This window comes from Leptonychotes weddellii, unplaced genomic scaffold, assembly GCF_054177405.1.
Source record: "Leptonychotes weddellii isolate Sample4059 unplaced genomic scaffold, ASM5417740v2 HiC_scaffold_2702, whole genome shotgun sequence".
In the NCBI taxonomy this organism is placed as follows: Eukaryota; Metazoa; Chordata; class Mammalia; order Carnivora; family Phocidae; genus Leptonychotes; species Leptonychotes weddellii.
Window position 1 is genome coordinate 1 of NW_027863284.1, and position 12,873 is coordinate 12,873.

A 12,873-nucleotide genomic window follows, 5' to 3' on the forward strand; every position below is an offset into this window, starting at 1 on the left:
GGTTGTTTAAGGCTCTTATGACTGTGGCCTGGGCTTGGGCATCTCTTGGATTCTTGACCCTTACTTCTCTGCTTGTGGAAAAGTGCAGACTTAGGCCAGCTTCTCTAGGGAGAAGGGCTTTCTCTAAGTCGGGACCTTGCCTTTGTCATTTTTCTGGGCTTCCTGCATTTAGTGTGGTAGGATATCATAAGACCTGAAGAACCAAGCTCAGGCTGGGGACCAAGAAGGGCCCAGAGACTGGTGGCATCATGATGTGGGCACTGTACATGGAGACCAGGAGATATTACTCAGGGTTTTTAGAGTCCTAAACTGGAGAACTAAACAGGATTTGATCAGACTCTCCTGGCACTAGGAGGAGGCTATTTGGGATGGGTATTCAGGCCATCTCTATCTCTGTCTTGGACCCTTGGCAGCTGAGCAAATAGTTGAGTGTTTGTAGAAATTATTATTTCCTGTTTCCTACTGCAATTTCTTATGGTATTTTTATTAACTTTAATTGTAGCATCTGTTGAGAGTTACTCATAATATTTTAGTGTTCTTATGAGAATTTAAAACCATTCTAATTATAGCTCACTGCCCTATATTATTTCTTGAAATTAATGTGAATGGAAAATTCCTATCTTAGGTATTTACTTGTTCCATATTACCTTAGTGTCAGTTTTTGGATTGAATATACATATATATGTATATATTACAGTTTTATGTAAGCATTTTGTATTTACTTTTAAAAAAGTTTATTCAATGGATAATTTCACAACATTCAGGGATTCCCCCTCTAGGTAGATAAAATTTTTTTTAAAGATTTTATACTTGACAGAGCACAAGCAGGGGGGAGCAGCAGGCAGAGGGTGAGGGAGAAGCAGGCTCCCTGCTGAGCGGGGAGCCCAATGCGGGCTCAGTCCCAGGACCCTGGGATCATGACCTGAGCCGAAGGCAGACCCTTAATTGACTGAGCCACCCAGGTGCCCCATAGATAAAATTTTTAATAACAAACTACATATCCTTTTGTGGGCATTTTGTTGCATGGTGTAACGCACAGTATTGTCATAAACTTCACCACCGAGACTATCTTTCCTGAGTGTTTCACTTTGAAAAATAATTGATGAAATACTATTTTCAGGAAAGATATGAAAAATGTATCAAATATTATTTATCCTAGACTAAAATCTGAAATTTCTAATTATGGAGTTATATTTAAGGTTATTGATTTAGTGTAGATTTTATGAAAGAACATTTTATTTTTGGAATTTTGTGAAATAACATGTTTATATAAGGTAAATTCAATCAGTTAAAAATCTCCCTTTATTATTGTCATAACCATCTCTTGTTTTTGAGGAAGTACTCAGAGGTAACCCAAAACTGTAAATGCTGTCTGCGTGTTAGTAGCGTCTTGTAAAAATTGGAATATATTTAGTTTGATTCAACTGTGCTTCATTGGATTTTAATGTGCTATGTGTTATGTATTTCAGAAACTCCAGAAAGGAACTTAATGACATACGATTTGAGTTTACTCCAGGAAGAGGTAAGTTTTAATTGAAATTATTATTTTATTGCTGCAAAGAGCATTGAAGAACTTGATTACAAGTGTGTGGTGATAATTTGCTATTCAAAACTGCTTTCTCTAAAAATGAAGAAAGGAGGATGGAGGGAAGGGAGGAAGAGTGGAAGGATTTGCAATAATTGCGGGGAATCCAAACTGGACCAGTACTGACTACATGAATTCCTGTGACATGTTGCACGTTAATATACACATACAAATGAAATATGTTAGCTTGACCATGAAAAGAAATACTGGTGTGGTGACGCAGGGCCTACAGGACCCTGTGATGAGTGTACTGAGTAGCACAGAGCAGTTCTAGGGAGAGGTGAGCAACAAATAAGATGTCACACAAGAAAGTGCTATACTTTACCTCTCTACTCTCATCCATAGAGCTTGGTAGGAATGTTGTCATTCTCACAGCTTCAAGGCTAGACTGCTTGCCTTCCTGGCTCCCGGTTGCCTGGAGTTCATGGAAGCATGTCTCATTTCTTGGTATCTTTAGCACTTGACTGAGTGCCTGCTATGCAGGAGAATATCAAGTAATTTTGGTTACTTAATGGATAAGTAACATATATGAACAGCCTTTGGAAACCACAAGATTAGTAGTTAAGCAAAAATTGCTGTTTCTACTCTTTACTTTATAACCAGAACAACCCAAAAAAGGTGAAAATCAGATGCTAATGCTGAGACTTAATTGTTCTCCCTGACCTCTGGTTTCAGATTTTTGAGTACATGAAAGCAGCCTCACTATCTATATTGAAAATCTTCTAAAATGCATATTATTAAAATACATTAGGCTCATACATTTGAGTATGTTAATATACATTAAGCTAATAACACTCTGTAATTATTTCATGTATTAGAGCTCCATGTAAATTTTGATTTGATTAAATAAATCGTAGTTGCTAAAATTTTGAAAATCTGAAACTTCAAGGTGTGATATTTGGTCGAGGGGTTACCTGCTTTGACCTCCCTGCTGTTAGAAATGTAAGAAGACACAAACTCAGATGTGTACAGGAACCAGAGGAAACGGTGGGGACTCCAGGAAACCAGACAGTCCTGTCTGCTCACGTTCAGTCTTTTAAAAAAAACAACACTGCTGGCCAAACAGAACATGTTCCTGGGCCCAAAGTGGGCATGGACTCGCTGGCCCTGATGTCTAGTCCCCGGTCAGCATAAAGACTTAATGATTCCCAATATATTTGAATTAAAGTAACATATGAAGTACTTGTTACAAAATATAGGCAAATAAGGCCCTGATAAATTTGCTAATTGATCTTTCTTTCTGGGAACATCCATCTTGGGCAGTTTAGAGTCAGTCTACGAAATCATACAGCACCAGTTTCTATTATCCAAAAGCTCTCTATTTTGTCATAATATAAGAATATTGACCAGCCAATAGTTATGATAAAAATCTAGGAATTATACCCCTCTTTACTATCCCCCACTCCCACACCTCTCTCCCTCAAGGACTTCTCCCTTGTGGTTTTGTAAAGTGCAAACCTAAAAGTAAAGTGACTGCTGTGGTTTTTAAAAAAGTAAAAAAAAAAAAAAATCTAGTAATTATATAATAAATGTTCCAAATACAGTGACTAAAAGAACAAAGTCTTCTCTCAAGGGTTTTTTCCCCGTCTAATGATCTAAAACTGACAGTGGCAGTAAAAATTAATTTGAATTTCCAGAGATAACAAAGAAATGAATTTCCCAGTTGAGGATTTTGGGGGAGAAAATGGCCCTCTCGGCATCACCTGGCCCTTTGCGCTGGCTTTGGCAGCCTCGTTCGCCGTCGTGGGTCCAGTCTGCTTTTGTTTCCCAGATGGAAGCCGCAGCGTCGGCCTTCCCTGGGCCGTGAGCACAGGCCGTTAGTAACGGAACCCCCACGGATATATCGCCATCCCTCTGTGGCTGCCGATGCTGTCTGCACTGTGCGCGCATGTGCATTGTGTCCGCGCTGTACGCGCTCAGAAACGTGTCGTACGGCATAGGGCGTATAACACAAACAGAGCAGATACTCTCGGTCTTCACTTGAGAGCAAGCCCTTTGCATTTATGATGTTGCTGTATATTCTGGAAACCAGAGCATATGTGATTATTTATGATGATTTAACCCTGTTTACACATTAGGAACATTAAGCAGCTTACAGAAAAATGTTACCAATTACCTCCCAGTTTCTGTTCTGAACTATTACTGACACATTACTTACATGCATACAGATTAACTGGTTAATGGTACACAAACATGGAATATTTCTCCTTTGGGCCAGAAATGGCCAGCATGGCCCTTGTGCTGTTTGAATGAAACTCATGGGGTATTCAGGAGTCCTGAGAATAACCAGAGATGCTGTAAACTTTAATCACTGGGAATGTCCTTTGCTTTGGTACTGTTTTAGTGCTAGCCCGCAATGTGGCTTTGCTTGATTAGTCCATTTTCAACTACGTTCTGTGAGTGTAGATCCTTCTCAGGTGTAAGATCTTATTGATACTTTAGAGGTGGTGGTAACACATCCAGATGCTTTAATAGATGATCAGTCCATAGAAATGCAATCACTGCCTGCTGTGTGCCCTGTGCCTACTAGGTAGACACCTTAATTCAATATGCTTTTTGTAGTGAAGTTTCTGGTGGCATCCAGGAGGATGACATTGTGAGCCTAGAATGTTCCAGTCGACTTCATAAAGCTACATCGCATGCAGAGTAGAGCCTCTGACCCTAGATACCATGCTATGGGATCATTTTATCCCTGAGGGAATTTTATAAGGTGTTTTTTGTACTTCTAATAGTAAGGACAAGCCCCAACATAAGCCCACCTTGTATGGAATCTCATAGTTGAGAAAGATACCTTTTTCTTTTCCATTTCCTTCATGTTATTCCACATCATTCATGATAAAATGGGATGAGTAAAATGATGGAATACCACAACGTCTCTGGACGTACAACAAGTATACAGTGGCTCTCAAATTTTTTATTGGAGATCCTGGAAATTGGGCCGTGTATGAAAGGGAGAAAGAGAGTGCGCTAGAGCATGAGGTACATTTCAGATGATCCTTGGCTGAGCATCATCATCACGGCTACCACTGATGGAGTGATTACTATGTGTCAGACACTGGGCTAAGCACATTAAAGCCCACAAATGTGAAAGATAAGTTTACCATCAGCGACCCGCTCACATGAGCACTCACGCACGCGCGCACACACTCTGAGGGCAGCCTTAGGCATAGCAAACTGCAGTTCAATTTAGATGCTTGTTTGATTCAGCAGCAATACGTTGAGGTGCTAACTGACTTTGGAAGACACTCAAGGCAAACCTTCTAGGTTATTACCAGCTGCTGAGCCAGTTGTAGTTCTGAACATTTGTGATAATGTCAGAAGGCCGTGGGGACCATGTCCTTTCCCTTGTAGAAACATAGGGGTTCATAATGGTTCTTTTGAGCACATGGCCATTTATCACTTTCTCTTTACAAAGTCTTCGAACAAACTTCTCACTTATTACCATGTTCATTCACAACCTTTCAATTAAGTGATTTTGGTTATATTCACTTGCTACAGCCTGTTCAGTCCCATCTTTATGAGATTTCTAACTCCTGTCACTTATCATTGAGAAACTACATTCTTTTATCCAGCCACATTTTCTAAGAGAATGAATCTGTTGCTATCAAATGATCAATGTCATGTTAAAGGAGTTTCTTAATAGCATAAATTTAAATAGCTCATCTTAATAGTCCCAACAAGCTCAAAGGCTGTTTGTACCAAATATAAGGTTGTGTCAAGTGCTGCCTGTTCAACCTTTGCCATAAATTCTGACTCAGTAGCTACTAATGATAGAAAAGGATTGATGATGGATGGAATTGACCTTGGCAAGAAAAAAAAGCAGTGTCACTGGGACCCGTTACGAGCTAACTTACAGAGGTACATTTGAGGATTAAGTCAGGTGGTAGCCAAAGGGCAAATGTTTTTTGGTTCACCAAAAATGAAATCATAATTTCACAGAACCTCTGTTGAATAAACACCAAGATGCAAATTGTATATGGCAAAATATATTTCACATTACCTCTGATCTTTCCTTCTGATAGAATCTGAATTGTTGAATTAAAACACACGTGGGTGATTTTTGTAAATGAAAAATATCTTTTACATTGTACTGGGTTGTTGATTTTTATTTTATGGTTACTAATACATATTCATTTCACATTTGGACAGATACGGCAGATGGCGTATCTCAGGAGCTCTTCTCTGCTGGCTTGGTTGATGGTCATGATGTAGTTATAGGTAAATCATTTTTTAGTATACGGTATCATTTTGTTGATCTATCAAATGGAAATGCATTTAGAAACAAAAGTTTTCATAAAGGAATAATTTACTCTGGATTTTTGAAAAATTCTTGAATTCTTTTATGTGGAAGAAGTATATGTGAGTCATATTTAATTTTCTTTTTTAAAAAGCTCTTAATGTAATTCTTTCCCATTTAATAAGAACCTCACTTATTAGAAATATAACAAAGAGCCTAGAAGACCCAAATGTCCACAACATAGCAAAAATAGGAGACTATAAATTCCATGCACAAAGTATAGGAACCTCTGAGGTCATTTGTCAGAGTTTCTCTGTTCTTTCTTTGGGCACAGTTCTGATGAACTTAGATATTAATTTCCCCAGCCATTAACAAGATTCATCACAGAGTCTTAAGGTTGGATGGGACTTAGAGATCACTCAGGCCAGTTCTTTCACTGTATGGATAGGGACACGAATTCCTAAAGGGGTTCCGTGGGTTGTCTGTCCGGGGCCATGCAGCTGGGTTGGGACAGAGGCGCTTCACTTTGGGCACGGGGCTCTAATTCTACTGCTTTGAGAATACATAGATAGCTGCATGGAGTTGGGGGAGCCTGCTAGATACAGACTTGCTGTCAGGAGCAGGACATGACTGGCCACCTCCCCAAAGGGCACGGGAGGCAGAGAAGCTGTAAGAGGCAGATGCCGTCATCTGAGAAAAAGTGTAGCCTGGTTCCAATAGGGTGAGGGTGAGAAGCTCCACACTCCTCAGATAATCCTAAGTTTGTGAAGATTTTATAATGTAGTCTATTGCTGGGTAATCATATTGATGACCCTAAGTAATTAAGATTAGTTAATATGTTATTAATGTTAACTGACATTAATTATATTGTTAATACTTACCAGGGTAATTAGGGTACTATGTATCATGATAAAACTTTCTTTAAAAATAAATTAAAACTGATGCTTAAATGACTTGGGCGCCTTAAATGTGTTTTAACTTAAAAAAAAATATCACTTGCTCAAAATAAATCCTTTCCCCAATAATGCTGAAGTTTGTGACTGAGGGAGCTTTAGGTGGCTATGCTTATCCATCAGAGTAATCTGTTCCTATAAATTCTATAATGTAGGTCATTATAAAGTGGAATTATCTTAGGGAGTAACCGAGGTTTTAGTGGGAGATTAGGATTCTGAGTAAAGTATCTAATATGTTATTGGTCTACAAACGATATGTCATAAATGTGAAGATACCTTTATAAATAGAAATAACTAAGCTCTTTTTTTCCTTTTAATTGTATATGGTATACATATTGATTTCACAAGGAAGCTCTGATTCCTCTGCCAAGTGATGCATGTATAGAGAGATAAAGACATATTTTAAAGGAAAAGTGTATGTATATGTCCATATATATAGGTGTGTGTGTATTTCCTTGTGTATTCTGTCTCTTGCACGTTCCTTTAAAATCTTGTGAGGTCTCATGGCCAGCTGGATTCTTACCAAAATGTTCAGCCCAAATTTGAGGGGGAGCTTGAGCAATGAGGGCAGCTCAGCTTTGGTGTCTACTATAAATTCCATCTCAGAATTCTTTCTGTTAACAGTTCCTCGATATACGTAGATACTCTTATTCTTATTAGAAAAAGTGAGCCCACACCTCCGTGTCGTACTTGACCTGACAAAATCAGGAGAAAAGTTAATGGCTTGATCAAGATTCCTTGTAAGGTGTGTTTTCTTTAAGAAGAACTATGGTCCATACACGAAGCAGCCTCAGTTAAAAATAAATGAAGATAATAACTTAAAAAAAAAAAACCCTTCTTTTAAACACTGACTAATCAATGTCCATTATTGGGCGAGAAGTTAAGGACGAAATAGTCTTTTGAGTTGAGTTGATCCTGGCAGGTGGTAGGGACCATGAAGAGTAAGAGAGATTCATGGAAAGATACTAGGTCACATCTTTTTGTAAGCATGGGCTGGCTTCATGCCTTCAGTCAAATTTAGTGTACTTTTTTTTTTTATTTTTGCCCCAGGCTCAGCTGAATCTAAACTAAAAGATTTTTGGTTGTTGAGTTTTTTAAAGGTGGAAATTAGGGCATAATTCCTGTACAACTTACTGTGTTTGAAATACAGTATCAGAAAGCTATTTTTTTCATACTTATTCTGCCAAAAATGTTTGATTTTGCCTTTGTTTCCCCCCCCCCTTGGAGCTAAAGTGTAGGGTATTGGAATCAGACCAAGCATATACAATTCCTCCTTCTCTGATAGCACTAAAAACGCATTACGGGGATACGACACCCAAGAGTTACAGTGTTTGCATATTTCATCTGATTATCTCATCAATCCTGTAAGGTAGAAAGGACAGGTTGTTTTTAATCCATATTTAATGGATGTAAAGGGGAGGTCAAAAGAAGTTTCTGGGATGTTGTAACTTGTCATGGTCTTTGAACCTGGCTCTTACGACTCCAAGCCCAGAGCCTAACCCTGACCCTCCCTGTACAATCAGTTCAGTATCTTCAGCCTTGAAAAGTAGATCCAGATCCTTTTAAATGATGGGTTTTGTGTCTCCTGGGGGTGGGGGGTGGATAGCATATCCTTACTTGTTTTTCATACATCAGTAGATGACTTATATTTTAATTGCAGGCTGTCTGACAGATAAGTGTGTAATTCTGTCTCCCTCCAACCTGTCCCAGCATTTCCCTGCCCTCTCCTTTATCCTGTTTCCTTCTTTACATTTTTATTTCTCGCATCTTACAGGAAGCCCTCTCTTTGCCCCACTGCCCACTACAGCTGTTTCTCCACCCCCTTATAGCTAAACTCCTCAAAAGGGTTTACCCCTGACTATAATCCCTTTCCTCCCTCTGTCTCCTGAACCCATTGCAGTTGGGCCTTTGACCCCCCCCCCCCCGCCACTCCGCTCACCCTGCGCCTTTGCAAAGCGGCCCTGGGAAAGGCGCGCCCCTCCTCCCTCCGGCACAGGGTGTGTCGGGGGTGGGGGGCCGGGTGCCGGGGGGGCCAGAGGGAGGATCCGTGGTCTGTGAATGACTGCTGATCACGGTCCCGGTTCCTCAACCCGGTGCTTCATTCTCAGTCCTCCCTGCTACATGGCACATCAGCAGCGCTGGGCAGAGTTGACCGTGCCTTCCTCCATGAGAACTTTTTCCGTTTGTTAAGATTCCATTCTTGGTTCTCCTACCTTATTGGTGTTTCCTTCTCAGGCTTTTTCACTGGTTGCTCCTCATCCCTCTGACCTATAAATATTAACATGCTCGAGGACTCTTAGGTTGGATGTGCTCTCTTTTCTATAGTAATTACTCCCTTGGTGATCTCCTCTAGTTTCATGGTATTAATGTTTTCATTTTCAGATTCCCAAATGTGTATCTCCAGCTCAGACCTCTCCTTTGAATTCCAGACTCCTGTCCAGCTTCCTTTGTGGCATCTTCCCATGGAAAGCTGGTAGCATCCCAGGTTTACTTAACATCAGAATCCAGCCCCTGCCGTTTCCTCCCACTTCCCCTGGCCCTGCTCCCTGGGTTGATGTCAGCTCCATTCAGGTGCTCCAGCCAAAAACCCGCCTTGTCCTTGACTCTTCTTTCTCCTACCTGCCATCCAGTCTACCCACATGTACTCAAGATACGACTGTTATTCCCATCTTGCTTCCCATCCTGTTTCAAACCTCTCTTATCTCTCACTTGAATTACTGCATTCATCTCTCTGCTGGTCTCCCTGCTTCTGTCTTTGCCTCCATTCAGCCTGTACCCATCACAGTAGCCAGATGTCTGACAAAGTAAGCCAGATACAAAAGGCCACACGTAGTGTGATTCCATTTATATGAAATGACTGGAATATGCAAATCTGTGGAGTCAGAAAGTAGATGAGTGCTTGCCAGGGCCTGTGAAGGACAGGGTAAGGGGAGTGACGGCTAATGGGTATGGGGTTTCTTTTTGGGCTGATGAAGTTCTGGAATGAGAAGTGGTAATGGTTGCATAACCTTGTGACCATACTAAAAACCACTGAATTGTGCACTTTAAAAGAGTGAATTTTATGATATGTGACTTATATCTCAATAAAAAAAAAGCCAGATCACATTAATGCTTTAAATAAAACCTCTCGTCGAATGGCTTCTCCATCCCACATCTCAGTGGCTTACAGTCCCCTGCATGATCTGTCCCCTGTCACTTCTCAGACTTCATCCCTCACTTCTGCTCTCCCTGTTGCTCATTCCACCCCAACCATACTGGCTTTTGTCCTTGCTTTTCCTTCTGCCAGATCCCTCCTTCCCTAAGTACACCTGTCTACCTCCTAGAGCTTAAATATTGCCTCTCGAAGGGGCCTTCCTTGACCAGCCTACTTAAAATTGCAACCCATCCGCCACCCTCCACCCTGTTTCTCATTTAATCATTTTACCAAGTCTCTCCCGGTGTAATAGGTTGTCTGTTTCATTTATTTAGTTAACTACATAGGATTTTCCCTGGAGCATAAGTTTCTTAAAGGCCAGGATTTTTATCTGTTTTGTTAACTGCAATGCTCCCACCATCCCAAACTTTGTACTTCACAAAGTTGGCACTCTAGAAATACTTGTTAGAGATCAACAAATACCATTTTTAAATACACCAGTATCTCCTAACATTTACTTCAGAAACAAAGGGTGTTTTGAGCATAGGATCCTAGTATCTTAAGAATCTTACTTTTGAGAGTGCAGAATTCAAGTAGCATTTTATAAATATGAAATATGTTTAACTTGACAAGTGTACAAAAAAAAAAAATCGTCCAGTTCAGCTTAGAGTGTTGGCCTCCAGAGGTTTAAATGATTTCTTAGTGTATTTTTCCATCTTCTGTAATAGAAAGCCGCTAACATTTAAATAGATTAAAAATCTTTTTTTCCCCCTTCAGAATTTTCTCTTGATTTAGAGTAAATGCTTAGGGCAACATAAAAAAGGCCTGAAAGAAGCAATAGTATATGTTATGGAGCAGTAAATGTTAAGACTTTTACTATGTGTAGCAAACATACGTTACAACAAATCTTCAGCACCTAGCTTCAGGGTAATCTGCCTTGAGTGTGGGAACCTTTACAAAGTTTGGACTGAAGAAGGAACAGCGTAGTGACATGGAGTGATTGCTTTTGTGCAAAAGCACAGCAGTGCAGAGATTAAATGCACTGAGTGCAGGCTGAACTCATAAACCCACTTCAGTTGTGCTTAAATGCAGCACTGTCTTAGGCAAGAAACAGAGACATTTTTAGGCCTTGAGTCACTGGAAACTGTTAGGACTGGCAAGGCTTCCTGGGGGAGTGTTGGTTTTAAAAAAATAAGTTAACTTTGTAAGATGCAAAGGTCGGTGTCTGCGTGTATAAATTTGCGTGTCTTGCCTGGCTGGGAGAGATCTGAGTCCCCATTTCTGTTGTTTCAAAGAGGGATCCCAAGGATCACTGATAACAGTGAGGCAGCCAAGAAACTTGTTTCCTTTGCTTTCTAGTTAAAAAAAAAAAAACAAAACAGCCGATCAGAAGTTTTCTCTGCGGTGGCAGTACAGGGGAGGGGACAAAAAACAAAACTCCAGCTCATGTACAAAAGACTACAAAAGTTCTGAATTTTGTTCAGGAATTGGGATACATGATATTTTTTTTTGAAAGATTTTATTATTTGAGAGAGAGTGAGCGAAATAGAGCACAAGCAGGGGGAGAGGGAGAAGCAGACTCCCCACTGAGCAGGGAGTCCGATGTGGGGCTCGATCCTAGGACCTCGGGATCATGACCTGAGCCGAAGGCAGACACTTCACTGACTGAGCCACCCCAGGCATCCTGAAACATGATATTTTTGAGTCTCCTTTGAATGAGGGTGAGAACCTGAGCAGTAGAAGGAACACTGATGGGTGTTGTGGAAACTAGCCAGTGGTCCGTCTGGCTCAGCAGCTCCTACAAAAGTCCGATCCAGGGGCCCGGGTTCCACAGTGTGTGAATGCTGGGCGAGGTACCTGCCCGGCAGCTGCCTTCCGGAAAAATACCTGCTGACTGCGCTTTGCTGCGTTTTTATACCATCATTTCCTGGCTTTTAGGATTTTTATATATATATTTTTTCCTTTAAGTGGAGTTTAGAACCAGCGGTTGGAATTTCTGTTTCCTGAGAAGGGGGCTGTGTTTCCACATTCATTTATACAGTTTCCTTTGGTGGAGTTTGAGCCTGGCTGACTCGTTATTACTGCACTGGATGCTGATATTAGCTATTCAGATTGTCAGGGCTCTCTCGGCAGACTTTTGGGCAGACTGTTTATGGCCCTGGAGTGCTCTTTCCTGCACGCAAGAATCCTGTTCGCAACCTGTGTGCCCTTCAAGAATGTACCATAAATGTCACCTCCACGAAGGCTCTCTGCTGCTTGCCTCCTCCGTAACCTATTCGGGAGGACAGCTCTTCCTTGTCGTGAACGCCGGAGACCTGTATTGTACCACATTTAGGGACATGTGGCTTTCATCCTACTGTACTTCCTGGTGCCCGCTTTCTCTTTGTCTGGAGGTTGAGAGTCGCTTTAGGGCAAGGCGTGTCTTCTATTTTATCGAATCTCTGCCATTCTTGCCACAGGTAGGCACTTAGTAAATATGGCTGTGGATAAATGAATACACTTAATTCCATTTGGCAAACCTAATGCTGGAATAGCCCCTGGATTGATAATTTGAACAATACAAATATTGTTGTACCTTCTCAAAATTGAAGAGTGATTCACCATAATTGATGCTTTCCTATCTCTCTGTCCCCTTCACCTTTTTCCCTTTCATAAGAATTGACTTCTCATGTGACTTTTGAATCTTGGGAAAGAAATACGGTTGGTCTAGAGGGGCTTTTTTCTTGTACTTGTTGAAGCCTCAGTGTTTGTCACAAAGCATGCACCCTGAGATGTCCATATCACTCTTTTTTTTTTTTTTTCCATATCACTCTTATCTTAGGTGCTTATTAAAAATGTGCAGTTCTCACTTCCAGTCTAGAGCCACAGAATCTGGAATCTTGGGCTTATGAGTGTAGAAATTTACATTTCTAACAAGCATCCCAGGCAATTCCTATATGCAGTAGAATCTCATGGCCGCTTCTTT

The 12,873-nt window shown here is 40.7% G+C and overlaps 1 long non-coding RNA gene across 1 annotated transcript; it reads left to right on the top strand.

The window, feature by feature from the left end:
* Positions 1-795: 795 nt before the first annotated feature.
* Positions 796-12,566, top strand: LOC145718980 (uncharacterized). Its single transcript, XR_014142128.1, has 2 exons — positions 796-1,522; positions 5,735-12,566. It is a non-coding gene; the product is annotated as an uncharacterized LOC145718980 (long non-coding RNA).
* Positions 12,567-12,873: the final 307 nt, after the last annotated feature.